General features: G+C 46.7%; 1 protein-coding gene across 3 annotated transcripts in view; it reads left to right on the top strand.

The window, feature by feature from the left end:
- HPCAL1 (hippocalcin like 1) overlaps positions 1-26,470 on the top strand; it is a 253,210-nt gene that overhangs the window by 172,253 nt on the left and 54,487 nt on the right. For 2 of the 3 annotated variants that reach the window (XM_054279686.1, XM_054279684.1), the window contains exon 1: positions 15,837-16,096. The gene's annotated coding sequence lies outside the window, so the exon portion shown is untranslated. Of the gene's footprint in view, positions 1-754; positions 917-15,836; positions 16,097-26,470 lie in introns of those variants that run through there. The other variant, XM_054279685.1, reaches the window with a different exon arrangement.

The following is a 26,470-nucleotide window of genomic DNA, read 5'->3' as shown; positions in this document are numbered from 1 at the left end:
CTAGTCTCATTAGCTTTGTATTACTCATTTAATTCTGTGGTCACTTTTCAAGATCCCCCGGCAGAGGATTTTGCCTCTTCCCTGGGAAGAAGGTTATGCAGGAATTTTCCAGCTGTGTTCAAGTACTGAGCAAATACGAAATTTAAAAATGAAAAATCTGTATTTTTAAAAGGTGAGAGCCAGACATCTTTCTTAGAGTTGCAGGACATGATAGATGAAGTTTGGAAGGTTGTTATGAACATGAGTGGTGCTGCTGCCTGATCTATTTGTTATGTACTCAATTTGTGGCTTAGTTTTAAATGAAGCTAAATGCCAGCTGTCAGTCTAGCTCAGAGATGATACAAAATCTGGGATTCTGGCTGCAGAACTTGCGTTGCTCAAGGCAACCTGCATTAATAGTCTAAGGTAGCCCATCTTGCTTTTCCTACAGTACACAGTCAGCCATTTGGGTGATCTATATGCTACTGTCTACTGTAAGTGTTGGTGATACTTTCCATGTAGAAAATTCCATCAGTGTGACAGATACGCACTGCCAACACATCAAAATGGAAAGCCTGCTGCAATTCAAATAGAAATGTCCTGGGAGGTTCTCAGCTATGTTGAATTAAGGCAGGAAGAATAGATCAAATGGTTTTTTCTGAGCTCAGTTAACTCCATGAGAACAGGACACAGCTGTGAGTCCCTTCAAGGCAGTAGACTTGTCTGCCAAGCTAGAAGGCAATTATTCTTCATAAATCTGTCTTTTTAAATCCAGGCAGATCGATTGTCTCGTCCATCCTTTGCCTATGCAAGCACCCAGAAAGGCTCTTTTAGCACCACCTACAACCAAGCACCCCTCTGTTCAGGAGAGCCCCACCATGGAGGTGATGGAAGCCCTGGCAGCCCTGCACATTCCTTTACAATGGTGGATGTAAAGGTATGTTCATTTTGCTCACATTTTTAGTGCTTTAACCAAGAAGTTCTGGTTTTAAACATCATCCTGGCTTTAGGCATCTGACCTCTATGCAAAGAAATGGAATACTCCTAAAAATTTATTGTCTAGCTAATAGGCAGAAAAGTGTTGTAAGAAGACAGGGTGGTTTTCTTACACCCATTTCATGGTTACATCAGTGTAGAGCTTCCAGAGCTGCACTAAAATTGGCTTGCTTACAAGACAGTCATCTCCTAATAGCCCTATTTTGCCAAATCACCCAGGCTCTGAAAGTCAAAATGGCTTCTGCCCCTCCTGGTGACCTGTAATCATGGGTAGGCATCCAGCAGATCCAGTGAAAGCAAAATCTGTTGTGAGCAAAGCCTACATAAAAATACGTGCTCATTTTGATCTGAGTAACACACTGGTGATTTCATGGGGTTTTTTTCTTCTTTCAGATAGAGAGAATGCTTTTCAGTATTTGCAAAGTGCATTTTGAGATTGTTCTGACTGCAGCCTTTACTGCTATGGTGTGTCTTCTCTGGCTGACATTTGGCCTAAAACCCCAACAAATGCTATAAGACAGTGAGAGGAGTTGGCATAAATTGTTCTCTCCCATGCTGCAGTGACATAGCAATGAAATAAAGGGTGTTCATTTTTCTTCTCTTTGAATTTTTTTTTAAAGAACATATTTATATATGTATCTATACTGTTATCATGAAAAAAAGCAAGGAAATGAGATGTTTGTCCTTATTAACAAGCCTCCAGACAGAATCCAGCAGGAGAAGTGAGACAAGGAGAGATGAGGGGTGGGATGTGGTGTGGAACAGATTCAGCAGCAAGCCCTGGGCCAGCTGCTTGGTGGCACTGGGTATGATTGGGGCAGCCTGGAGATGCACCCTAATCTAAATACAGTGGAAAAGTATGTTCTTGGTATGAAAAAGTATGGGAAATTCTGCTGGCATGTAGGAAGTTTCTGATTTAACTCTTTTGGCATCACAGAACTGTCCTTCAGCTCTTAGTCCCACCTCTGATCACAATATGACCAACTTAAAAGTTAGGTGATATTGTCCACACCCTCATTTCACTGAATTTTGAAACTCTGGGATGGAGAAAACATTGCTTCCCTGGATAACACATCCAGTGCTGGACTATTTACCCTCATGATGAAAATGTCTTGTTTGATTCTCCTGCTGCATCTCTGACTTCTCTCCCTTGTCCTTTTGAGGTGTGCATCTGTGAAGAGGTGAAGCACCTTTGAGATGCTTTGTCCTTCCCTGTAAGCCACCATGCTATTCAGCAGCAGGAGGCTCCTTGCCTCCAAAAAAGCAAATGAAGCAATTAGGCCTGAGCCAATATATTCATAATAGATTCTGGGAGACTGAAAGGGCATGTGAATCTCAATTTGTGAATCATTTCTGCTGCAAAAGCAGAACAAATTCACAAAAGTGAACGGCTTGGCATTGGCACTTCCAGAACAGGAATTTGAGGTGGTTTTCTTTAATCTTGATTTTGAAGAGACTTAGAGATTGACAAGGAATGGTGGAAAGAGAAGAGTTAAACAACCTGGAAGCTGAACAGCAGAAACTCTGCTCTTATTTTGACCCATCTGTAATTTGTTGTTTACATTTCAGCTCCCCACAAATGGAGAGAAAAGCAATGAGCATTACTTTCTCAGCTCCAGAGGAGACCAGAGCAAAGCCTGCTGGTGACTTCATGGGGGCTTTGCTCCAAAAGTGCTGAGGTGTCACTGGGCTTAGACAAGAGGGCTTCCACTTTCTCCCAGCATCTCCACTGCAGTGTTGAACTACACTTTTAAACCATGAAAATGTGGAAAACTGCAGCTGTGAATCCTCTGATAAATCACAGAAGAACAGGGCTAGAAAGAGTCACAAGGGCTCATTTAATTTTTTCTCCAGCCTCAAGGCAGGTTGTACCACTTCATCATTTCCAACCACCCCCTGTCTGACCTGTATGTAGGATGATGGAAATTTCAATCTCCCTAACTGCTGTCCTTACCTGCAGGATTTTTTTTTTCCCCTGCATGCTCTGAATTTTTGCTTGCTTTAATTCAAGCTCATTGCTCCTGCTTATGGTAGACATCCATTTATGACAACATTTTATGTAGATGGGGGATTATATTTCCCTTCAGGCTTCACATATATAGGCTAAATCCATACTCACTCAGCCTCTGCTCCTGGGGTGTTTTCTGCCCCTGTTTGGCAGCTGGGCTCTCTGCAAGCTCCACTCCTCAAGACCCAGCACATCACTCTGTCTGGTGTGGAAGGGCAATTTCCCATTGCATGGGCTCTTCTCCTGCTATATCCACACTGAAACATCTATGTTTTCAATTGTCATTCTGCCCTTTTGCTGCCCACAGCTCCCACCTGCTTTGCTTTATCCGTAAGCTTACAGGCATACTTTCCATTTCTCCATCATCTGAACCCTCAGCAGATGCTCTTCCCTTTAATTGACCCTAATGTTTTCAGACACAAGGGAAAAATACGGGATGCTTTGCCTGCCACCCACTTTAGAGCCCTATAAAGCTGAGTTTAAGAGAAATGGATCTTGTTCCCCTTGGAGCAGGAGCCCCACAGCAGAGCTGGGTGCATTTTTGGCTGATCCAGTAATTCTTCCTTCTTCTCTCCATTTGCTTCATGTCAAGTCAAATAGCTCCTGTACCTGCAAATGAAGGAGAGAATATCTCTTTATTGTACACACCCCTTCTGTGCACATTGAATGGCAGTGGCATATAGCAGAGCCTTTTGCTTTGGAAGACACCAATGCTCTTAGTAAATGAAGTCTCTAGAAAATCACAGCTCACCACTATGAAAGAGCCCTTGTTTGATGATGTGCTAAGGCAGTACCCAGTAACTTTGTCCTGGTAATGAATAATGCCATAGCAGGGAGCTTGTGGGAGCAGGAGCTGACACAGGACAGACCCTCTGCAGATTCACATGTGTCCTCAGTCAGGAGGTATGACTGGAAGTGCCTGGTCCTGTGCCAAGCAGGACACTGGGCATTTAAACAGCCCCTCTAGAGTAGTGATAATCTCCTTGTTGGTCTGTGAGCAGCCTGCCCCTTCTGGCTTGCATAAAACTGAATTCTCAGGTGATCTGCTGCTGTTACTAAGGAAAAGCAATAAACTCCTGCCTCTCTGTGGGTATGCTCTTTTACCAGAAAACAGCAAGTAAAGGCAGAGTTGGTCTGGGGGATCCTGTGCAGGGTCTTGTGGAAATCTGTGAGATGTTGAGGGCTCTGGGATTGCATGTCTGTCATAAACCAGTCACCCAACACTGGCTCCTCCAGCACTCAATTGAAACATGCCCAGTACACAGCCTGGCTGCATATGTTAGCACACAAACCATAAAATTCCCACGTCTCCCTACCTGAGAGGGATGAGTTAAATGGGCAATCCCAAAGATTCAGCATCTAACTGGGCACAGAAATGGCTTTAAACTTAGGAAAATGAAAGAAAACTTCTCTGTTTGCTTGCTGATGACTCAGGGCTCAGGGTTAATGTTTTCAAACTTGCCATGAAAACTATGGACTGGAAATATAACTGGTTAGGAAATTAAAGGTCTGTGTGTGCAAGCAACACATTAATTCCAGCATCCGGGCCTTTGAAAAAAGCCCACATGTGATATGGTCTGCAAAAATCCTGGGATTTTATGAACCAGTGGTAACACAGTAGACATGGCAGTGGAAGCAATGTGCTGAATCACTGCTGAAACTCTTACAGGAAAGGAGACCCAGCCCAACATTTTTAGGAATACACAGTAGACATGGAAGTTGAAGTAGAAGGGAAACAGATTGAACTAGCATGTAACAAAATATTTCAGAAAATATCACTCCCTATTTACACTTGAGGCATGAATGTTAACCTGAAACAATTGTGCTCCTTTCTTTTATGCTTTCCCTACTAAGCAGTCTTACTGTAGATTTCTTCTCACTTCATCAAGTTATCTGGTAGGGGCTGCTTTCTCTACCTGGGCTGAATCCACCCCAGGAGGAGCTGTCTGTAAGACTGTGCAATTCTGCCAAGTCTGAATTGGATCCACTATGCTCAGTTGTCCTACTAATGCATCTGTCTTGGGTCCAAGTGCTCTCCTGGTTTGAACTATAATTATCCTAAAACTAGATTTTTCTAAATTTCATTCCCTTGTAGCTTTTTATAGTTCTGTGAATTAATTATTCAGAGCTGTAGAAGTTCTCAGCAGTGCTTTTCCATAGCTTTTATGGACATGGATGCATTTCACTCATATAGAGCAGAGAACTTCAGATGGGGACAAGGGAAAGACTTTGTCCAAATGTTAATCGTGCTGAGTTCAGCATGCTCTCCTCTGACACCATCTTCTTGAATCTTTTGAGGCACAGATAATCTCTGAGGCTAAAAGTGTCTGTATTCCCTCCCTGGCTTTTTTAGGCTTTAAAGTCTCCCTCTCCCTGTTACAGGTTGGTGCCACCTGTAGCACTGTGGGGCAGCTGGGGCTGCTGTGAGCATGAGGAGCAGGGTGGCTGCAGAGCTGAGCACTGCCAAAAACACCTCCACATTTTGGCTGGGATGGGGCTGGGGTGCACTGGAGACTGGAGGACACAGGTTTCTAGCCTGGAACCAGAAGCTGGGGAGAAGTCAGCAATCTCATTTTGCTGCTGAGGGTCAGTGGATGTGTGTTTGGGAATGGCCAGGTTCTTGGGGACTGTGAGAGGGGTCTCTGGGATGCAGGCTGGGGAAGATGTGTCCAAATAAAGCTTTGTTTGAATTTCACTTGAGCAGGAAGTTAGTAGGAACATTTGGAGGTTGTGGAGGCATCGAATCACAGACGCATCGGGCTGCTGCTGTCACAGCTCCTCTGGCTGGCTCTGAGCAGTCCCCAGAGCAGGTGTGGGGGGGGATGTGCCCACATGGAGGTGCTGCTCCTGCCCTCAACAGGCTCACCCCATCCTCCCAGGGAGTTACAGCCCGTTCTTTCACGGGACCCCTTCCCCTGGAAAGAGCACTCACACACTGGGGGTTTCCATCACCCAGAGCAGGGAAGGGGAAGGTCTGTGCTGCCCTGCCAGGCCCTGAGCAGGACCCTGCTTTCCCTGCCCTTGGCTCTGCAGAGGCAGCACAGCAGCAGCAGCAAATGAGATTGAGCCTCTTCTGCCTCCCACATCCTCCTCTGGGTAAATGCAGAGTGTGTACTTTAATTAGTGATGATACATGAGGGAGACAGGAGATGAAGCAACATTCAAATTAAGTATCTGCAGAGCTGGTGAGAAGGTAAATATGAGCTCCTAGACCTGGGGATTTTCTTCAGTCCCTTCTTTTGCCACAACAGTTTGAGTTTTAATTCAAAAAGCAAACAAATCGTTGCTGCAACATTTTTTTCCACCAAAACACACCTTTCCACCTCCACAGGGCTCTGAGCTTCATGGCACTGCAGAGCCCAGGGTGGGCTGGTGGGGCTCCCACTGCAGCTGGGGCCAGGCCATTCCCAGGCACAGCATTCCCTCAGTAAAGGGCTGTTGTTGTTGCCATGCTGCAAACCCACAGTGAGGGCGGGGGACTGACACCTGCACCCTGCCAGCCCTCCTGCAGCACATCTCCCTTTGACAGAGCAGGTTTGGAGCTTTTCCCCAGAGGCAGAGGCTTCAGTGACTGCTGACCCTGGCTCCTCCCTCCCACCCCTTTGCTCTGTCAGCGGAGCTGTGAGGACACCTCTGCCCCCAGCTCTGCATTGATTTCTGCTCCCATGATCAGGAATCCCTGCTCACAGCTGTGTCCTTTGTACCACTGCTCATCCTGGGACACCTGAACAGCTCCTGCTGCACACTGAGCATCCTCTTTCCCACTGTCATGGACAGGCCTTCAGAATGAAACTGGGTGGGATGCTGAGCACAAATATTACACAGGTGTCAGAAGGATAAATTAAGACTTATTGAAGAATAAATTAACCTTACTTTAAATTTTTTGTAAGTGCTAAACTTCCTCGGTGCCTCATATGACAGATTTTTGTTTGCTTTTGTAAGTAATAGAGTATTTTATTATTGGACAAAGCACATTTCATAGCAAAAATGTTTCTTAAAGCATTTTGAACTGATAAACAGCAAGTATTCCCACACCCTTTGCTATGATTTCACTTTAATAATGATTTTGGTGTTTCAGTATGAGTCAGGCAACAACAGAGGAATTGCTGAAGAAATTTTGCTAAAAACCTCTCTGAAAAAACAGTTATGAGTCAGAGGAAACACAACTGAATTTTACTGGCTCAGGACTGGCTTGGTTGGATCTGTAATTTCAGAAACCAAATTCCACATCTGGAGCTGTCTACAGTTTAGCTATTAATAGGATGTCTGTGTTTTTACTTCAATGCCACCACTGGGAGATGGGACCTGCCCTGAGGGAGGGGTGGCTGCCACCCATGGCAGGCACAGAGAACCCCACTACAACAGGAGAGCTCCTGCAGTGGTGACTCAGAACAAGCAGCCTTGCATTGTCAGTCTGAAAGGGAAACATAATTAGCAGAGGCCAGAAAAGGAAGACACTGGAAGACCCCAAAAGCTCCAGAGTCCCTACTTTTGCTGTCTGCCCTTGCCAGTGTAATTTTTTTATCTATCTTTTTGTTATCAAAAATTAAATTTTATGTGCCATTAAAGGCTGGTTGTTTCTGACAGGATACCAAAGAAAAGCAGCAGTTGTGTCATTTTTGGGAGCTCATGTGTGCAAGGGTAGAAACATGTTCTTTGCCTAGTTGAAGCCAAATTGTATATTAATTAATCAGTGCTGAAACTCTTACAGGAGAGGTGACCCAGTCCAACACTTTTAGGAATACCTCTAGTTTAGGAACTTATTGGACGCTCTTAATTATTTCTCAGTTTCTGTCAGCATAAAGGCATGCCTTTAAAACCTCTGTCAGAATAAATTTTGCTCAGATACCACCAGCATGGAGTAAATAACTGAATTTCTACTACTTGCCTGGATATAATTTGATATGAAACACCTGGTATAATGATAATATAAAAAAGTCTGGTGGTATTTGCATGGCATTTGGAGCTCAGAGGAGCTGCTGTGGCTCCAATAAGCTTTGTGCCTTTGAATGCTGTCAGGAGGATCAGCTGAGCATGGCTGTACCTTGCTGGGACACCAATGGGATGGTGATAATAACACAGTGTCACACATTGTCCAGGATCCTGCTAGTGGGCTCTTTTATTGGATTATTGTCTGTTTGGAGAGGGGAAAATATCCTCTGCTTGAAGCAGATTGCCTCATGGTTTGTGTTGTGATAAAAGGTGATCAAACATCCATGGAAACTGTGAGGATTTTTTTAGTTGCAAAGTTGCTGCCTCTCTCTCTGTACGTTTATTTAAAAAGTGCATGTTTTGGTAGAGCTGTGGCAAAGGCAGTGCAGGATGCTGGCCAGGGCTGGAAAGCAGCCTGCCCTGGGGAGGAGTGCTGCCATTCCAGCCATTCCAGCAGGAGTCCCCCACCCTTGGCTGTGACATCCCCCTGGGTGAGCAGCCCCAGCTGGGGGATCTGCCTGCCCCAGCCTGGCCCCTGCAGCTTTGTGGGGTCCCCTGTGGGGCACTCAGCTCATGGGAAACACACGGGGATGTTTCAGGCCAGGGAGTGAATGTGGCTGTCTGCATGCTTGGAATTAAGTGTGGTTTTCACATTTGAAGTCAAAGCTTGAGGCAGGAGAATCAGGACATGCCTGCAGGAGCATGGAGGATCTGATGATTATCTAAATGTGTAATCAATACCCCCATTTACTTACTAGTGTGCATTTGTCAAATGTCCAACAGTGTGATTACCCTATTTCAGTACTTTCTTCAGGCATAAAGCAACCTTTGCAAAATTACTAACTTTTTTCTCATTGAAAATGTTGTTAATTAATACTTTTAGTGTCCTCCCCTGTGATTTGCTTTCTCTTAATTACCAACATGAGCAATACAAGAGTGCTCCACTGCCAGCGCCAAAATTAAACTGACTTTCTCCAAATTGCACTGACGGATCCACATGGCTGTGCCTCCAGATACTAAGCAGGAGACGTCAATCCCATGGGAAGTGCTGCTTTATGAGGCACTCTGTTTTCACAGAACCACAAATTGATTGGGGTTGGAAGGGACCTTTAAGAGTCATCTAGCCAAAACCCCTGAAATAAGCAGGGACATCTTCAACTAGATCAGGTTGGTCAGAGCCAACCTGCCCTTAAAAGTTTACAGGGATGGGGCATCCACCACATCTCTGGTGGATGTGCCAGTGTCTCACCATCCTCACTGTAAAACATTTTTCATTCTGTCTAGTCTAAATATGCCCTCTTTTAGTTTAGACCCATTATCCCAAGTCTTGCTATACCAGGCCCTGCTAAAAAGTCTGCCCCCGCCTTTCTATAAGCCCACCTTAATTATGGAAATTAATGTCAATAATAAGTATTTCAGGGTGGTTTCATGCCGAGGGGAGCAGCATGAGGACATGGGTGGCCCAGCAGCAAGGTCTGAGCCCTGGATGAGAAGTGCAAACACGGTGCCAAGTCCCTTAACCCCAGGGTGCTGGGGAAGCAGCATCCTGCTGCCAGTGCAATGCCCTGGCTTTTGCAGGGCTCTGGAATGTGTCCCAGAGCATGCAGGCTGGAAGGGCACTGCAGCACCATCTTGTTGGCTCCAGCATCCCAGGAAGCGCTGTCAGATTTCTTTATCTTTCTCTTTTGTTCAGCCGCATGGAAAAAAGTGGTCTCAGCAAAACTGAAAGTTGCTGTGGGGAAACACCAGGCTTAGAATATTATTTTTTATTGCTCTGATTGAACAAAAATACCTGGCTTTAGAAAAGCTTTGCAAGGCAAAAGCTAATTTTCATTTAGACACATCAGTGTTTTTTCATACTTATTTTCTGACCTTTCCACTCTCCAGTTGTGTTTCAAAATAGAAAAGAGTAACAGTATTGGTACTTTCTGCTGCAGTGAAACACTTGAGTCTTCTTCCTCCATTCCCCCTTTTTCAGCATAAATTTGCCATGTTCAATGACAAAACCAGAGTTCACTCTGTTACATCTCACAGAAACGAGTTTTTCAATGGCTACTTCTCTCTGTGGGAACTCATCCATTTCAAGGGCTCTCTGTTATTTTCTGCTCAGCCAAATTAGACATGTCATTTGGTGTTTAGAAACTGCTGCTGCTGCCAGCATGAGGAAATAGCCTGGGTGGGAATGCCAAGCCCAGGTGGGAATGCCAGGGTACCACGGGCAGATACCCAAGGCCCTGTGGCTCTGCCCTGATGGTGGATGTGCTTGTGCAGAGACCCTGTGGCACAGCAGGGCTGCTGGTAGATGTAACTGGAACCAATCATGAGCAGGCTATGGAATGTAGGAAATTCCAATTTTTTTGCTAATAGATACAGCTAAAATGCCCCTGGCCCCAAATTTTGTTTGATGATGATTCCCAGCAAATACTGTAGCAAAGCCCAGAGTGAAAATCTCTAGCAAAGCACCATAGCGAGAAATGAAGCTTTTACATTTTCCTTATTTAGCAAAGTCTTTCTCTTTTTGCGTAAGAAACTTTAATATTAAAATCTTGTCTAAAACACCTAACTTTAGTGTCTGACATAGCAACTGCAGCCTGGGAGGCAAAATCAGGTCCTTTTTAGGTTTCCATGTAATAAATGGGTAGACAACAGTAAATTAAATGAAAACCTGTCAGTTTAATTCATAAATTCTTCACCTCTGTCAAGCCTAATTTTTTTTTAATATCTCCACCCTCAGTCTTTCTATTATGGGAGAGAAAAACCACGCAGCCAATTTTCCTTTATGTTGGTTTAATTGTTGCTCTTTTTGACTTTGAAAAGGATACCAAGTGTTCTCATATATGTAAATGTGCCTGATGGCTTTGGCTGTTCAAATACTGAGGCCCTCCCGTAGGCACTGGGGTATCCCTGGGGTAACCTTAATACAAATGTAGGTAGAAAGTGCATTTTTGTATTTGTCCAGCTGTGCAGGCTCACATCTGCTGTTCTCAGGCTTGCTGCCAATCATTGCAGCTCTTACCATTTATTTTTTCCTCACAGGGGAAGAAAGCACCCAAGACAATCCTGCTAAGAGAAAGAAAAACAATCATGCAAAGGTGGACTATTGACACTATTTTTGTTACTTTCTTTTTTCATGTCTGATGTAACTGGCATAGTGGTAGGCATAGTAAGTAGGCTGGAGATGAAAAAGCATGCAAAAATTACATTAAATATTGTGTTGTAGCTACATTCTCTGAACACTCATTTTCCCTGCTTTATGTTATATTAGTCAAAGTAGACAAAGAACTTTTGGAGGTAGCTAGCAGATTTCCTTCTCCTGCCTCTCCCCATCCTACAAGGTCATCTAAAATAGGCCAGGGAAGTACACTAGAAAATACTGCAGGGAACAATCTTGCTTTGACAGGAAAATGAATTGTAAAAGTCTACCTGCTCTTTTTCACTCCCCTGTTTCTGTGATCCTGAGCACTGGCAAAACCCCTTGGCATATTTGTTTGGGTAGTACATTAAATACTAGGTCTGCCTGTTCAGGTGATGCTGCTCACCTGCACAGAAGATAAGAACCATGGATGCAGCTGGCATTTCCCAAGTTATGTTTGCTTGGTTGGTCTGACTTGGAAATGCAAACGAGCACAAAGAGGGTTAAAGCTCTTAAACAAAGAAGGGGCAAAGGTTCAAGCTCCAGCATCTGGTAACAAAAATAAGAGGTTTTATAGATGAGCATCCATCAGTTTATCACTGGAATTCAAAATCTATTAAAGAAAATAATGTTCTGATAAACAATTTTTCTTATTTCCCCAAGCACCTGCCAACCAGCTTGGTTTTATCACAGGTAAATAGCACAGGCTCATGTCTCCATTATCATTCTCATTTGAATTTCTTTAAAGTGATCCCTCACTAAGGGATTTCCAAAAACAAGATTAAAAGAGGATTTTAAAAGCAATTACATTGTCCTTTGAAACGTTGCTTTCTTCTTCATCAAACATACATTGTGAGGAAGCTCAGTGATGGAGGGGGCCTCAGGGCTGCTCCTCCAGCCTCTCCTGCAGGGTTGTTCTGCACATGGCCCAGCCAGGCAGGAGCTCTTTCCCAGGCAAAGCTGCTGGCCTGAAGCTTCCTTGGGGAAGTGCTGTGTGCTTCCAGGGCTGCAGTGGGGGTGACCAGGATGTCCAAGCTCAAAGTCAGAAGACATGCTTTTGGCTGTCACTGCTTGCAGAGGAGGCAAGTCCTGGCTCTTCTGGGAGAGGCAGATCAGAGCCAGCCTGACCCACAGCAGCCTCCCCTGCCAGATGCCTGGCCATGCCTGGAGCACTTTGTCACCTTCAAGGACACCACCAGCGCTTTCCATCCCAAAAATCATGGCAGATATCAGAAGAGCAATGGGAAAAGAGGACCTCAATCCTTAATCCTTGCCAGCATTTTCTTCCTTTGCTTTTTGGTGCTGGGCTGGCCAGGTCAAGTCGATAAACTGCTCAAAAAAGGTAAATACCACTTTAATCTCTTCCTCCAGTTAATCATGGCAAACCACAGGAAGGCAGATAGTAACTCAAGATTAGCAATGGCCTTATGAAGCGCACATTATTATTGAAGAAATTTAAAAAGCCACACACCTCAAATACCTTAGTTTCCATCTAATCCTTTGATAATTAAACCCCAGACAGCAAAAAAAATTCACACATTATCTTCAGATTCCACATAGTTGGAATGATGCAAATGAATCAAATTTAATCCCTCTTTGTTTCTCACTCCTAACTGTGGAAATAGAATGAAAAGCAGAAAGAAAAATCAAACAAAAGGTGAGATGCCAAAGCAGTTGTAGATTTAAGTTTGTGAAGGTCCGTGCTGGGTCATCATGGGATTATTACAGACAGGCTTAGCAAACACATCCCATCAAAAGAAGAACTTTGAATAAGCCAAATATACCCAGTGGGACCAATTTTGCAAATGTTTTCACAGAATCAGAGAATCATTTGGGTTGGAAAAGACCTATAAAATCATTAGGTCCAACAACTAACCTAACAGTGCCAAGCCCACCACTAAACCATCTCCTTAAGTGCTACATCTATGCATCTTTTAAATACCTCCAGGAATGGTGACTGTACTACTCCACCCAGGGCAGCCCATTCCAACGCTTGACAATGCTTTCTATAAATGAACTTTTTCTAACATCCAATCTAAAGTTTCTCTAGCAGCTTCCCTTGAGGCTGTTTCCTAGAGAAGAGACTGACATCCACCTAGCTATAACCTCCTGTCAGGTAGTGGCAGGAAGTGATAAGGTCCTCCACGAACCTCCTTTTCTCCAGGTTAAACACCCCATCTCCCTCAGCTGCTCCTCATAAGACATGTTTTCTAGATTCTTCCCCAGCTCCATTGCTCTTCTGGGAGGGGAGAAGCAGCCCTCACAAACTCATTGTAGGAATGGATCTGAAGCCTCTTTTCATCTCAGATTGTTTGTGAGCAGTTGTCAGCTTTCTATGGCCATTTTTCTTAATTTCCCCAGGGATTTCTGTAACTCAGGAATTGATCTTTAGCAAGCATTAAGACTCTAAATCATCTGTCATCTTGGTGGTATTTCTCTGATTGGCTGTCTATGTGGAGTGAACCAGCTTGCATGCTGGAAAGCTGCGATTCTTGAAGCAAGAAGCTGGGCATAAATGATAGCAACATCTCATTTGGATCTTGTTGTGTGTTCCCCAATAGTTGTTGAATACAGAATTATTTTCAGTGTTGATGCAATTTTTTGTGGGATAATAGACATAACATTAGAGGGTCTGGAGAGAGCAGCAGCCACAGGCATTTCATAAGCACCCACTGCCTGTGGAATATCCCTGAGCCTCCCAATGCTGGCAGCTCGTGACAGACACGTTCAGAGCTGGGCTGAGCGGGGTTCAGAACAGCACAGAGACCCATCTGAGGATCCCCCCACACGGAACACAGTGCTCACAGCTGCCAATCCCCATTGAACCTGGGCAGCCTGGAGAAGAGCCACTGCAGCCCCAGAAATGGCTGCAGGTCTCAACCTGCCCACCACAGGTCACAGGGCAGCGCCACACAGAGGGAAACCTGCTGTGGGTCACAACATTTAATAATGAAACTGGGCTAGAGCACCATAAACTGTTTTCTCTTGCCAGACGTGAGCCCTGAGGGCTGTAAATCCTGGAGGAGGCCTCAAGTAGGTACCTGTGCCATTGCCACCTATTCCTGTGCCAGTGCCCTGGCTGGCAGAGCAGCCAGAGTGGCACGGCCGGAGCCACAGCCCCATCCTCGAGTCCAGCCGCGCCTGCTGGCACCAGGAAGGCTTTACTGGGAATGCTGGCACGGGGAAGGCTTTGCTGGGAAATCAAGGGCATTACTCTCATGTCTCCTGCGAGGAGAATCCAGCTTCAAGCAGGTGAAGTTGGCAGTGCTGGTGGTTAGATAAAGTTTTTCATTATATGTTTGGGGTTGAGTTGCTTCTAGTTTAAACTGTTCAGGTGCTTTAGTTTCCAAGTTTGTTCTTTTCCTTGGCTGAGGTTTTTGTTATTTTCTTTTTAAACTGGCAGGATGGTTCAACTATTTTTGAAGGGCCTTGGAGAAAATGGTTATTGTTAAGTAACATTTTAATCTCTGTAACATTTTCTTCTCTTTGCATCTATGTATCCAGTTTCAAGGTATTCCAGCTTTGGAGTACATGTGAAAGGTTTGGTTTCTTTGTGTATTTTTGGTTGGTTGGTTTGTTTGTTTTCTTTTTATTTTCACCCTATGAAAATCTGTTTGACTTAATGCAAAGATAAGCTTTGAAAAACTGCTTTGATGGTTTTGAAATTTTTCTGTTTGTTTCCCCTCCCTGTTTTGTCACTTAGATCTTTTAGTATCTTTTACCCAGTGTGGCCTTGATTTCAGCTCTATTCAGTTCTTATCTCAAGACAGCACTGAAAGTGCTTGTGGAGAATCCTATAAGGGGAGGCAGAGTGAAAGCTACCGATAAGGACAGTGACAACTACATTTAATTCTCCATATATTTTTGACTTGAAAATGTGCTGGGCAGGAGCTTGGAGGGGGCAGGTGGGGGGGGAATATCCTAACAGGAAGATTCACTTTGTGCTACATGCCGTATTTCTGAGCAACGCTTCCAATCAACTCCCTCAGGAAGCAGATTAGCATCAATCCCTAAATCCCCTCCATTTTGTGATGGGGTACGGGGAGAGGCTCTGCAAGTTCATGTCTCGCACAGAACAGCGAGCGAAGGGTGGGCGCCTGTCTCCAGCGACAGGGACGGCACCCGTCCGGACTCAGCCGATGGCACCGAGTTCACCTGTGCCGCTCCCCACCCTGACACGGGACGGGGGCCCTGCGGCGGCAGGGGGCTTGGCTTGTCCCATTCCTCCGTTCAGAGGGAAGCCCGGGGTCCGTGTGCTGGGAAGGGGCTGCCCTCCCTTCCAGCAGCCGCTCCAAGCGGCTCCCGCTGCCGCCGTCCCCCCTGTGCCCCCGCGCACCCAGTGAAGCACTGGACACCTTCAGCCGCGCTACGGGATACGTGCAGGGCCCGGGAGAGGTCCCTGTCCGCCGTTCCCTTGTTTGTTTTGGGGGTAAAAAAAAAAACGGAAATAAAAGAAAAAAAGGGAGGTGGTGAAACCCTCCAACATCAAAAATCAGAACTTTTCCCGCGCTGCTCCCGGTGCCCGCGGTGCCGGTGGAGCCGGCAGCGAGCTCCAGCGGGGCAGGCGCAGCTCCCCGCGGGCGCGCAGCCCCCTCTCCGCGCTGCGCCCCCGGCCCCGCACTTCCTGCCCGCGGCGGGGCCCCGCAGGGCCGGCAGGGCGATACCAAGTGTCCGGCGGGCGGGAGCGGCGGCGGCGGGCGGCCCCAGCGCGGGGCCGGGCGCTGCGCACGCCGCGGGGCGGCCGCGGAGCGGCGGTGCGGTGCGGTGCTGTGCGCTCCGCCCCCCGGCGCGCCCGCTGCCCCGCCGGGGAAGTTGCGCTCCGTCCCTCGCTCTCCCTGGTCCCTCGGCGACGGCTCCTTCCTCCCCCTCCCTCCCTCCAATGCGCCTCCCGCTCATTTCCTCTTTTCCTCCCCGCTCGCCGCCGCTCCGCAGGCGCGCGGCTCGCCCGGGCGCCGCCGCGGAGTTGTAGCTCCCAGGAAGCCGCCGCGCCCCCGCGCAGCCGCCGCCGCCGCTTCCAGGCCGCCCCGGGACCCCGCTCCGCCAGCCGGGTAAGCAGCCGGGGCTGCTCCGCCGCTGCCCGCGGAGCGGCGCGGAAACTTCGGCGGGGCTGCGGGAGATCTGCGCGCTCTTTCCTGCGGCGGGGACTGTCGGAGAGCGAAGCTGGAGGGAAGGGGGAGATCCCTGGCTTTTGGCGGGGGTATTTTTGGGGAGGGAGGGCTCAGAACGTCCTGCCGGGGTTGTGGGCACGGGGCGCTCCGCGCATCTCTCACATCCCCGCGGGCGCGGAGCGGGGCGGCTGCTCCCTTCGCCTCCCGGAGATGCGGAGCGGATCCCGGCGCCCTCTTCGCGCCCGGGGGATGCGAGCGGATCCCCCTCGGCCGCCGCGGGGCTGCGGTGTCAGCGCTCGCCTCGCCCCGAGCGGAGGGAATTGCCAGCGTTTCCCCTGCCCTTAAAAAACCCCAAGCCGTGTGTGTCTGTGTCCTTGCACGTCTGTGGGTGTACGGATATCTGTACATCTGTGTGTGCATATCCCCGTGCAGCCCGCGTGTGCGCTCGGCTGTGTGAGAGCCTCCCGATGGTGAGGGGCGTTTCGCGGCTCTGCTTTATGGTGGTTAATGGTTTACCCGGAGAAGTTCCCGACGCATGAATGTTGCAGGGCCTTTTGAGTCAACTCGTACAGACCCGGACTTCCTATTGCCAACCTTCCCAATCGGCCTTTTAAAAATGCTGGCGTTTGCCTCTGGTGAGTTGGCTTTTTTGTCCGTCTCCTCGCCTGAGAGATGTTTGGGGCTGTGCTGGAGGCCGGATGGCTGTAGCCAAGGTCACCCCAGTTCCCTGGAATCCGGGCAAGGGGGGACACCCCGCTCCTGTGAGGTTGTGGCAGCAAAGGCATCTGCCAGCCGTGGTTTGCATCAGGCTGCTGGGGGACCTGCTGGAGCACATGGCTCCAGCACACACTGCCAGCTGCCGAAGTAGGGAGAATTGCAAGAAATAAGAAATAAAACAAGGCAAGTGTGTTTACAAGAAAGTTTCTATGTAAATAAGTTCCTGCTCGGTTTGGGAAAAGGTCATCTAATGCATTGTCAGGAATGAAAGGTTTGCTGAGAAAAACAGCTGGGTGCTCAGTAGGTCTGTGTGTCCTGCTCATGGCTGGGTGATTTATACCTATGTGACAAAATCCTGAGCTTTTTCACTGGAATACTTGTAGTCAAGCACTATAGCAGAGCAATGTTCTGTAATCCCATTCTCAAATAAAAATCTGATAGGAAGATCAGATTTTCTCTGTGGGAGGAAGAAAGGAGGAAACAATCACTTCCTCCCCAAAATATTTTCCGTTTTTCCTAATGGGAGCTATTTGTCGTAATTTTAGGTTCAAAAGCTCTTCTAGCCTGAGATGAAATTTGAGCAAAGGCTGGGGGACTGTTTCAGCTGCCACTGCTATCATGCTGTTGATGCTGGAGTCCACCAGCATTGTTGGATGCTTTGGGCCAGGGAGCAGAGCCAGGAGGAGCCTCAGTGCTTGTTCCAGGGCTGAGTATCTACCTCGCTCCTGGCCCCTCAGTTCTTCTCAGGTGCTTGGATTGGGGACCCTTTGATTCAGGTGAATGGATCTTGGAGCTGAGTGTATTTGCCTGCATGTAGTGTAGTGGGGCTCGGGGAACAAGGTAGATTATCTCACATTTTCCTTGGGTTCGGTGAGGAGGTGCTGGCCAGCCAGCATCACCTTGTCCTCACACCTATTCTCTGCATTTCTTTGCTTCTTGCCTTTCTCTGTGTAGAGGTGGAAGTGTAGGAAACTGTGAGGGGAAAAAAATGGGTGCCACTGTAGAGTGGCTGTTGCAACACTGTTAGGAGCTCTGCTGAGGAGTCACTCTGCTGGCAAAAAAAGTGCTTTTGTTGGCATAGCTTAGTCTGTTCAGGGAATTGCTACAGTGCTGGAGTGGGGTTTGCTCTTGCAGCTGGCTGCTTGCACCGGCAGGAACTTGTGTAGACAAACCTTTCTAGCTCTCAGATGAGGCTGCCACTCTGCCGGTGCGGGCGATGCTTGGCTCGCTGCATGCCGCTGCTGGCACTGTGGTGCCCCCATTCTACCAGCCAAGCTCATGGCCATGGGAGTAACATGGGGCTGTTGTTGGGAGATGGAGATAGAGATTAATTTGTAGCCTAAACAACATTAAACTTGGATTATGACTCCACAAAAAAAAAAAAAAAAAAAAAAAAAAAAAAAAAAAGGAAAAAAGAAAGCGTGTAATCTGGGTTTAGAAATGTTGCAATTAAAAATCCACATGTGACGTGATTTTGTTTTTTTTTTTACAAGCCAGGCAACATTCTTCTGAGTGTTGATTAATTTGACACGGGGGAGACAAGAATGCTGGTCGACCAAGGGGGCAGTGTGGATTAAAATTCTATATCATTGGGATTTTTACTTCCTTTCAGTGATGTGAAACTGTAAGCAATGATGTTGTGCTGTTTGCATGTGCAAGATGCACTGATACTCATGGGAAGAGGATCTCACACTTTTCCAAAGAATGCTGGAATTTCCTTCAAGCATGACTTTTAGGTCAGATTCAGGAAAAAATGCAATGTGTTTTCCATTTCATGGAAGAAATATGAACTCTTCTTTTTAAATGTTTTCCATCATATTCTTTGTTCATTATCTGTATTAGAAAATTGTTTGTGTCCAGCATCTGCATCTTCATTGAGCATAACTTGGATACAAGTTAAATTTCTTTTAGTAAGAGGTTTAGCTTACATTGTGTCAACCGTGTTACTGTACTGTGTGTGATCCTACCCATGGATAATGAAAGGATTTGCTTTTGCAAAGTTTTTGAAGTTTAGCTTTAATGAACAGAATTTATTTTCAATCAGTGCTTAAAATTTCCATTGTTCCAATAACCTTCTCCCAGCCGGAGAGTATAAGCAATGCAAACAGTTATCTCCACTCCATCAGTCTTTTGCTGCATAAAAGGTTCCACAAGTCGGGTTTTGTTTTGCTAACCTGCTAATTAACCCACTGATTTCTGCATTTCTTGACTTACCCAGATAGATATCCTCTGCCTGTTGTCATGCTCTGCCGGCAGAGTGATTGTGAATCCTTGAACAGTGGGGGCAAATGCTCCATGAGGAGTTCCTTACTTTCCCTCTCGGAGTCTTTCAGTGGATAGGAGAGAATTTTCATCTGGCTCTCCTGGAAATATGACCTTTCTGGAAGTCTGGTGTTGCTTAATGACTGGGAGACCCACAGAGTCGACTGCAGGATGAATTATACATTCTTCTGCTCTGATTGTGCTGGAATTAGAAGGCAGGAGCTGAGGGGGGGAGGGCCGATCAGTCTCATAATCTAAGAAGTATTGCAGTTTTTCTGAATTGCACTGCATGAAAGATGCCTTTATTATTATTATTATTATTGTTAAGAAATGCTGCTTATCATTTGCACAGTAGGTTTGTCGATACCTGTGAGTGACCAGTGTGAAAGAAATGGCAATGCTACTTGGGTTGTTTCAGTGTTTCTTGTCCTGTAGGTGCGTATCTTTTTAAATTCAAAAAGAGTAGCAAGTAATTTAAGGAATTCTCCCTGGTGATCAATGTGGAAACACATGCCAAGCAGCATTCTGTTCAAAAGATGCCGTCTACAACCTGGCCAGCCTTTTTCTTCCCTTGCAGGCAATGTCTTTCCCAGTGATTGAGCTGTCTGTCTGAAGGGGCTCAATCTACTTGAAAAAGCAGCAAGAAAACTTAGACATAGCTGTAGTTGCATGCACTTCAGGCATCAGCCTCTGAGAGGTTCTGCCAGCTTTTTTGGTGACTCCTTCAAATATGTTCTAACAGTTTTTTTCTTTTTCTGCCCTCTGTTTTTAAAGGAAATCAGGCTGTCTGATGGGGAAGAGTGCAGCTGCATAATTGCATGTTTAACAGCTCCGGGGGAATAAAGAAGGATGCTTGCTAGCATTTCAGCTGCTGTAATCTTAATGCATTCAGAGAGGTGTTTAGGCTGATGGTATCCCTTTAAATATCCACTTGGGTTGGAAAACGCTGGATTGGTGACAGAGACTTCAAGGGTGGAAGGCATGGCTTGCACCTACAGAGATACTTGCTGAAAAACAGGCGTACTGAGATCCTGATATGTTTGCCAAGAGCAACAGCTAAACTTGGGCAGCTGGTTTAGCAATTAAATAATGGTTTTGTTTTGGACAATGGGTTTATCGTAATGAATTAGCCGGTGGACTACTCAGAGTGGCAGAGGAGTTTGTTTTTGATTCCCCAAGCATGCAGCATACCTGCTTTGGGCATGTTCTTCCCAGCAATGGAAGTGCAAGAAGCATTTCACACGAATTGTCTGGGAGTGGGAGCGTGTACTTGTGTAAACTTGTGTGTAAACTCCAGATTCTTGTAATCTCCTGAAAATAAAAACGTGATGGATGGTATAGCTTGGGCATGGAATAAGGAAATACATGGTGCCTTGTGCCTAGAAGTTGGCGTGTGGCTCATGCAAAGTCATTTTAGAATAGTCGGGGGCGGCGGAGGGAGGAGGGAGGAAAAGAAATGCCTTCAGGGGGCTGGGAGCCAGGCGTGGGCGTGCTGCAAGCTGGCCTCGCCAGCCCTCCCCGCCGCTCCTCATTCACCTCTGCTCCGCACAGCCTGGCCTGGCTCTGCAGGAAGGAGCTTCTCCTTGCTCGGAGGTAGCAGGAGTTTTTTTCAGGTTTCTTTTTTTCTTTCAAAAGGGCATTATGCGCAGGATGCTCTGTTCTTGGCAGCTCGCCCACTGTGTGAGGGGAGAAAGCTCACTGGTTTGGTCACAATGCAGATAGCCACTGTCAAAGCCAGTTAGCATAGGCAGGGCATCCTTTCCTTTTTCTCTTAAATAAAGCTTTTTTTTTTTTTTTTTTTTTAGCAGGCAAATTTAGTTTCTCCAAACACAATCACCTTCTCTTTCTTAAAACTTATCTGGGGAAAATTTCTTTGCAGGGCAGTTGAGGGTTGCTGGCTGGAAGCTGCCAGTGTGTGAGAGGGGAGTGGGAGTTCCATGGGAAGATGTTGTGGATGCATAACCATTAGCACCGACTTTGGTTATGAAATGTGTGTTCAAAAAATAAAAGCAACCAAACTTTGCAGTGCTTGTGAATGGCCTAGAAGCAACAGCTGTTCAGTATGTTAGAAGATGCTTGAAAACCCTGTATCTCCCTCACAAAAGCTGGAGGGAAGGCAGCAGCTTGAAGCCACGGCTTGGGAGCAGGGGCCTGGCAGGAGCTGCCTGGCCAGTGCGTGTCACAGGCAGCTGCCTTTCATCATCTGCAGGGTGATCAAAGCACTGTCCTGCAACAAGCTGGGCTTTCTGCTTTTCCTTCTAGCTTCCATCCAATTCAAGGTTCTTTTTCAACAGTCAGTACCCCTGTGTCTTGTGTCTTCTCTCTGATCTCCCCTCCCTGGTGTCCACTCTCCTAAAGCTCTTGTACTGAGAGAGCTGGAGTCACTGCACAAGGACAGGGGGGGAAGAAAGTGGGATCAGTGTAAAGCCCTCCATGGTTAGTCACCACAATTTTTGCTGGGCTGAGTTTTGTTGCTCTTGAGTTCATGTATGTCAGCTTTGCTTCAGAGAGGTTCTGGGAGGCTTTCCAGAAAATGGGTGCTCCTGTGTGTAAGAGTTTATTAAAAGAGGCACTTATGCCAAATAAAACGTGGGTTGAAAACACAGATGTTTGACAGTAGTGGAATCACATGTGTTTCTGAAAGTCAGAACCATTTAAATGGGAATGAGCACGTGCTTGTGTCAGCCTCTCTAGTGGCTTTGTGCAATGAACCCAGGATGGTTGCATCCAGGGGGAGGACGACTGACCAAGACCACCCCTGATGTAAGAAGCCTGATATCCCCAAATCTCATGGCAAATTATTTCCCTTGGCTTAGGCTTGATGTGAAGCAAACTGGCTGAAATCAGTCTGGGAGACCTTTTGATTTCAGGTGGCTCCCCTGCTCATCAGCTGGGGATGGTTCACTGGGTGCTGCACTCCCTGGGATGGCTGAAGTCCCTTCTCTGGATGTCAGGAATTTGGTCACTGCATCTGCCTGTCCCCACGAGGAGCACAGTGTGAGCCTGGGGTGCTGTGATCCTCCGTGCCAGGCTCATCCCAGGAGCAGCAGCTCTGCCAGGACAGTCGGGGTTTCTTCTAGGGTTATCAGAAGATGCATCAAAAGACAATTTTTTTAAATGGAAATTAGATTTCATTCCAGCTGAGGGTAATTGAAGCAGTGGTAATGGTCTGAAAGTAAATGAGATTCAGCTCTGTAGACTGCAGCCACAACTTTCTGTTCTGCTGGTGTCACGCTTCTTGAAATGGCATTCATTCTTAAATCTGGCCCTAAAGCTCTGTTACAAGGAGCTCTGTTTGTCTCAGGAGACAGGAAAAGATCATGCTTTAATTCATTCTCTAGCCCTCATCTCCCATCTCCTTAAGGATTCCCTGAACCTGCAGGCTGAATTTCCCAGCCAGGTTTGTTCCCATGGGAAGCCTCCTGACCTGGTGGGATTTGTAAGGGAGCAAAGAATCCGTCTTGTCCTGTTCAGATGGAACAGCCCTCCAAAGAGCTTGCAGTTTCAGGGTGAATAATCTGTGACTCCAGCAATGCTTCTTTACCAGTCACAACGAATAGAGGAATCTTTGTGGGGGAAATTCCATTGCTGACACCTGCTGAGGTACCACTGGACTGTCCAGAATGGAGGATGGATGCAATTGCTGAGCCTCTCATGGGGGGGATCTCCCTGTCTCTCTTCTGACAAAATGTCTTGGTGTTTGCCAGATCTGGTCTGTTCAGTCACACCAACTGTGATTTCTCTTCTCTCAGGTTTCCCGGTGTTTGACTGTGTCTTTCATGGTCCCTGCTGGGGGCTGGTGGCAGGCTGTTCGCATGGCGTGTGCTGTAGCTTCCCAGAAGTCCTGTCCCTTAAGTAAGACACGCTGTTCTGAACTGATAGCACCAGAAACAGCTGAATTTACTAAGTGCTTGCTTTTATGGGTATAATTCAGAAGGCACAGTTTGGAAATGAAAGTGCACTTGCCATTTTCAGAGCTCTTATTTGTTGCTGGGCACATTCAAAGATGATCTTCCTCAGATTTGGCTGAGCCATCACCTTCTGAGCACTGAGGCTTCACAGCCAGGTTAGCCCCATTTGTGTTGGGACATTTTTGAATTAGCTGTGCTGAGCTTTGTTTTCAGATGTTTGATGCCCACTGCAGGTACTGGGGTCTTCTATGTATCACTAATGGGTTTGATGGCTTTTTATGCTTGGTGAGGAGACATGTTTCCAACAAAAACTGCTTGCTCAGTTCCAGGAAAGCATTGCAAAAACATTGTGGTAGAAGTTTTGGTATCTTTAAGGTGTATGTATGCAAAAGTCCAGGCTGACTATTGAATATTAATGGCTCCTCAGGGACTTGTGAGAAGTGTGCCTTGAGGTGGAGTAGCCTTAGATGGAAAGACGGAAAGACAGACTGTGGTGTGTCAGTACCACGAGGGGTTTAATGCCGTGCCTGTGGCTCTCCATGCCAGCACACTCCCTGTGTCCTGCCCGGTGTTCAAATGCAGTGGGGCCTGAGGAAGATGTGCAGGTGCTGGGGCAGAGCAGTGCCACAGGCTGAGCCACTCAAGGGCAGCCACCACTGCCATGTCTCTCTGTGACAGTGACATCCCTGTGCCAGGTTCTGTGGCTCTGGCTGCGGCCTGTGGCTGCTGTGCTGGGGGGATTGCAGGTGCCAGTTTATCACTGCTTGTCTCCTCGCCTCCCCCATCTCACCCTGCTGCCCACATCAAGCCATGGAGATGCCAGGCTCCTGCTCATGATATCAGCCTCCATTTAAAGCCATTTCTTAACTGGTAGTCAGAAGTGGGTGAAAGGAGAGGGAAAAATCATCCCTGGCTGGAGTAGCAACGGTGACAGGTCTCAAAGACGTCAAGGTGGTCACTGTCAGACTTCTCCAGGAGCCTGGCTTCTCGCAGGTCATGGCTCCCACCAAGCAAAAAGACAAGGGGACTTCCAGCATGGTTACCCTGGTGTCCCTGTGGCTCCTGAGGAGGAGTTTGCCCAGACGTGTTCCAGAGAGCCCCACCTGCACGTGCCCAAGGTGAATTGTGCGCTGCAGGAGGGCTGCCTGTGAGGAAGGGACAGCCTGTCCTGGCACAGCAGGGAAGACCCCTCAGCTTAGAGAAATCTTTGTCGCCTGAGGTTGATATTTTCCAGCCTCTGAAACTGCAATTGATGTGTGCTGGAAGTTTTGCACTTAACATTGCTTTTCCAGCTCTCTGGAGGTTAACAAGACACTGGTGCATCTGGTTTTTGCTTCCCTTCCAAGACGGTTTTCCCCTTATAAAGATGGGAGTGTGTAGATTTTTTTAAATTAATAAATGATTTGCCCAGGAGCACTGGTTTGTGATAAACTTAATTTAAATGCAGCTGCATATTCTGTAGCTGGAGTGTGGTTTTGTGTACCATAAAAGAGCCTCAATATGCAGAGAGGATTAAGGTTATGTGAGGCACCTTGGCTCTGGCATAACAGCTTATATCACTATAATTTGGGGTTTGAATTAATTCAGGTTTCATTCAGTCCCTGGAAAATTTTTGAACTATTTCAGCTATTGATCTCTTTTATCCCTCCATCTGGTATCTTAGCTAGTATAAATTAGTCTGCTGTAATAAAAGGCAGTTGACATTAGGTCCTGTGTAGCTGCTTAGCAAATCTTATTTTAGCAGATACCTCCCTTCCCGTGACCTTCCTCATTCATTCTATCACTCCCAAATCTTTATTGTGTAACTTGAACATAATGTTTAGTTTAGAGCATCCTGTGAAGCAGGGAAATGCAACTCAAAAAGGGGCTAAAAAGGGGAAGAGAGAAACTTCCTGGCCAATGAATGTATAATTGCACAATTTAGTTAATTGTATTGGAAAAAAGTTTAAGAGGAAATAGGGTAAATAACTGGCACTGCTCTGTCCCCAGCTGTCTGTACAGCTGAAGGCTGTGTGCAAGTGTGCAAGTCAGACCAGGCAGTATGTGGCATTTGTCAATAGTCTTCTTGGGGAAAAAACCCAACATCTCAGCAGCTCTGTGATTCAGTAAGGGAAGTCAGGAGGGACAGGAGCCAAAGCTGACATATAATGCAGAAATGCAACCTGGAAGTTTGGGTTGGGGGAATTTCTTCTGCCTCCACCGAGATGAATGTGTGGTGGAGTAGCCCATGATGTGTTTCATGAAAGGCCAGGTTGGCATGCAGGTTTCTCCTTTGCACAAGCTTCTTCTGGCTCCTGTTGATTTCCCTGCTGTTTCCCTGAACCTGGCAGGGATCACTGCCTGTTATGATAACATCAGTCAGAGATAAGACTCTTGTACAGAAGGCTTCGGGCTGTCAATGGTTTAACCACCACGTTGCAGCTGTGTTCAATAAATAAACCCTTGGGAATTCTCAGAATGGGGGTTTTGGAGGTGTGGAACAGTTAGTCACCGCAGACCTAAGGTACTAATGCAGGTCCTGCTATTTTGGAGTCTGCTCCAAGTGTTGCTGTGCTATAAGGAGAGCTCCAGCAGAGCAGATGTGCAATGAACATATATAGGGCAGCATGGAGCATTTTCTAAAATCCCACAGGAAAAATCTAAGGCAATAGATGTGTTTATTTGGTAGGATTTCTGTGACTTCTGTGAGCCCCCCTCTGATGTCTCACAGCTAAGGCATGGTGTTCCTGCTTGGGCAGGAGCGTAAGTCACAGCCTTCCAGAGAAGGATGTTGGTCTCTTACTCACTTGGAGAGTTTAATTTAAGCTCCCAGGCGAATATCTTGTGCTCTCAAGGACTTGTTGACTTACCTGATAGACCGATTGCCAAGGGAAACTGAAGGAAAGCAGGGCAGAGATTGTACCACCAGCCCTGCCACACCCAGCAGACCCACTCTCCTTTGTTTTAAGCTGCATTTTTATTTGTTTGGTTTGAGTTTTCTGTTTGTTTGGTTTGGGTTTTTTGTTTGTTTTTTTGTGGAATTAAATTGTTTTGGGTTTTGTATGGTTTTTTGATGGTACAATAAGGGGTAATGGTTTTAAACAGAAGGAAGGTTGCTTTAGCCTAGATGGAAGGAACAAGTCTTTTACTGTGGGAGTGGTGAATCATGGACACCGGTTGCTCAGAGAGGTGATTGATGCCCCATCCCTGGGAACATTCATGGTGACATTGGAAGGCATTCTGAGCAACCTGATCTAGTTGAAGATGTCCCTGCTCATTGCAGGGGTGTTGGGCTGTATCGCCTTTAAAGATGCATCGCAAGCCAAGCTATTCTATGATTCTACCTCCACAATTCTTTGGGTTTTTTTTTCCCTGCTGAGGTATGGACCTGGCTTTGCATTTCACTTCACTGTTGCAGGTTAAATTCACCAGGCAGTGTCAGGGT

Source organism: Melozone crissalis, unplaced genomic scaffold (genome assembly GCF_028551555.1).
Source record: "Melozone crissalis strain CALT ecotype California unplaced genomic scaffold, PUWL_Pcris_2 ptg000027l_1, whole genome shotgun sequence".
NCBI classification, from domain to species: domain Eukaryota; kingdom Metazoa; phylum Chordata; class Aves; order Passeriformes; family Passerellidae; genus Melozone; species Melozone crissalis.
This window is presented reverse-complemented; position numbering and strand designations above follow the sequence as displayed.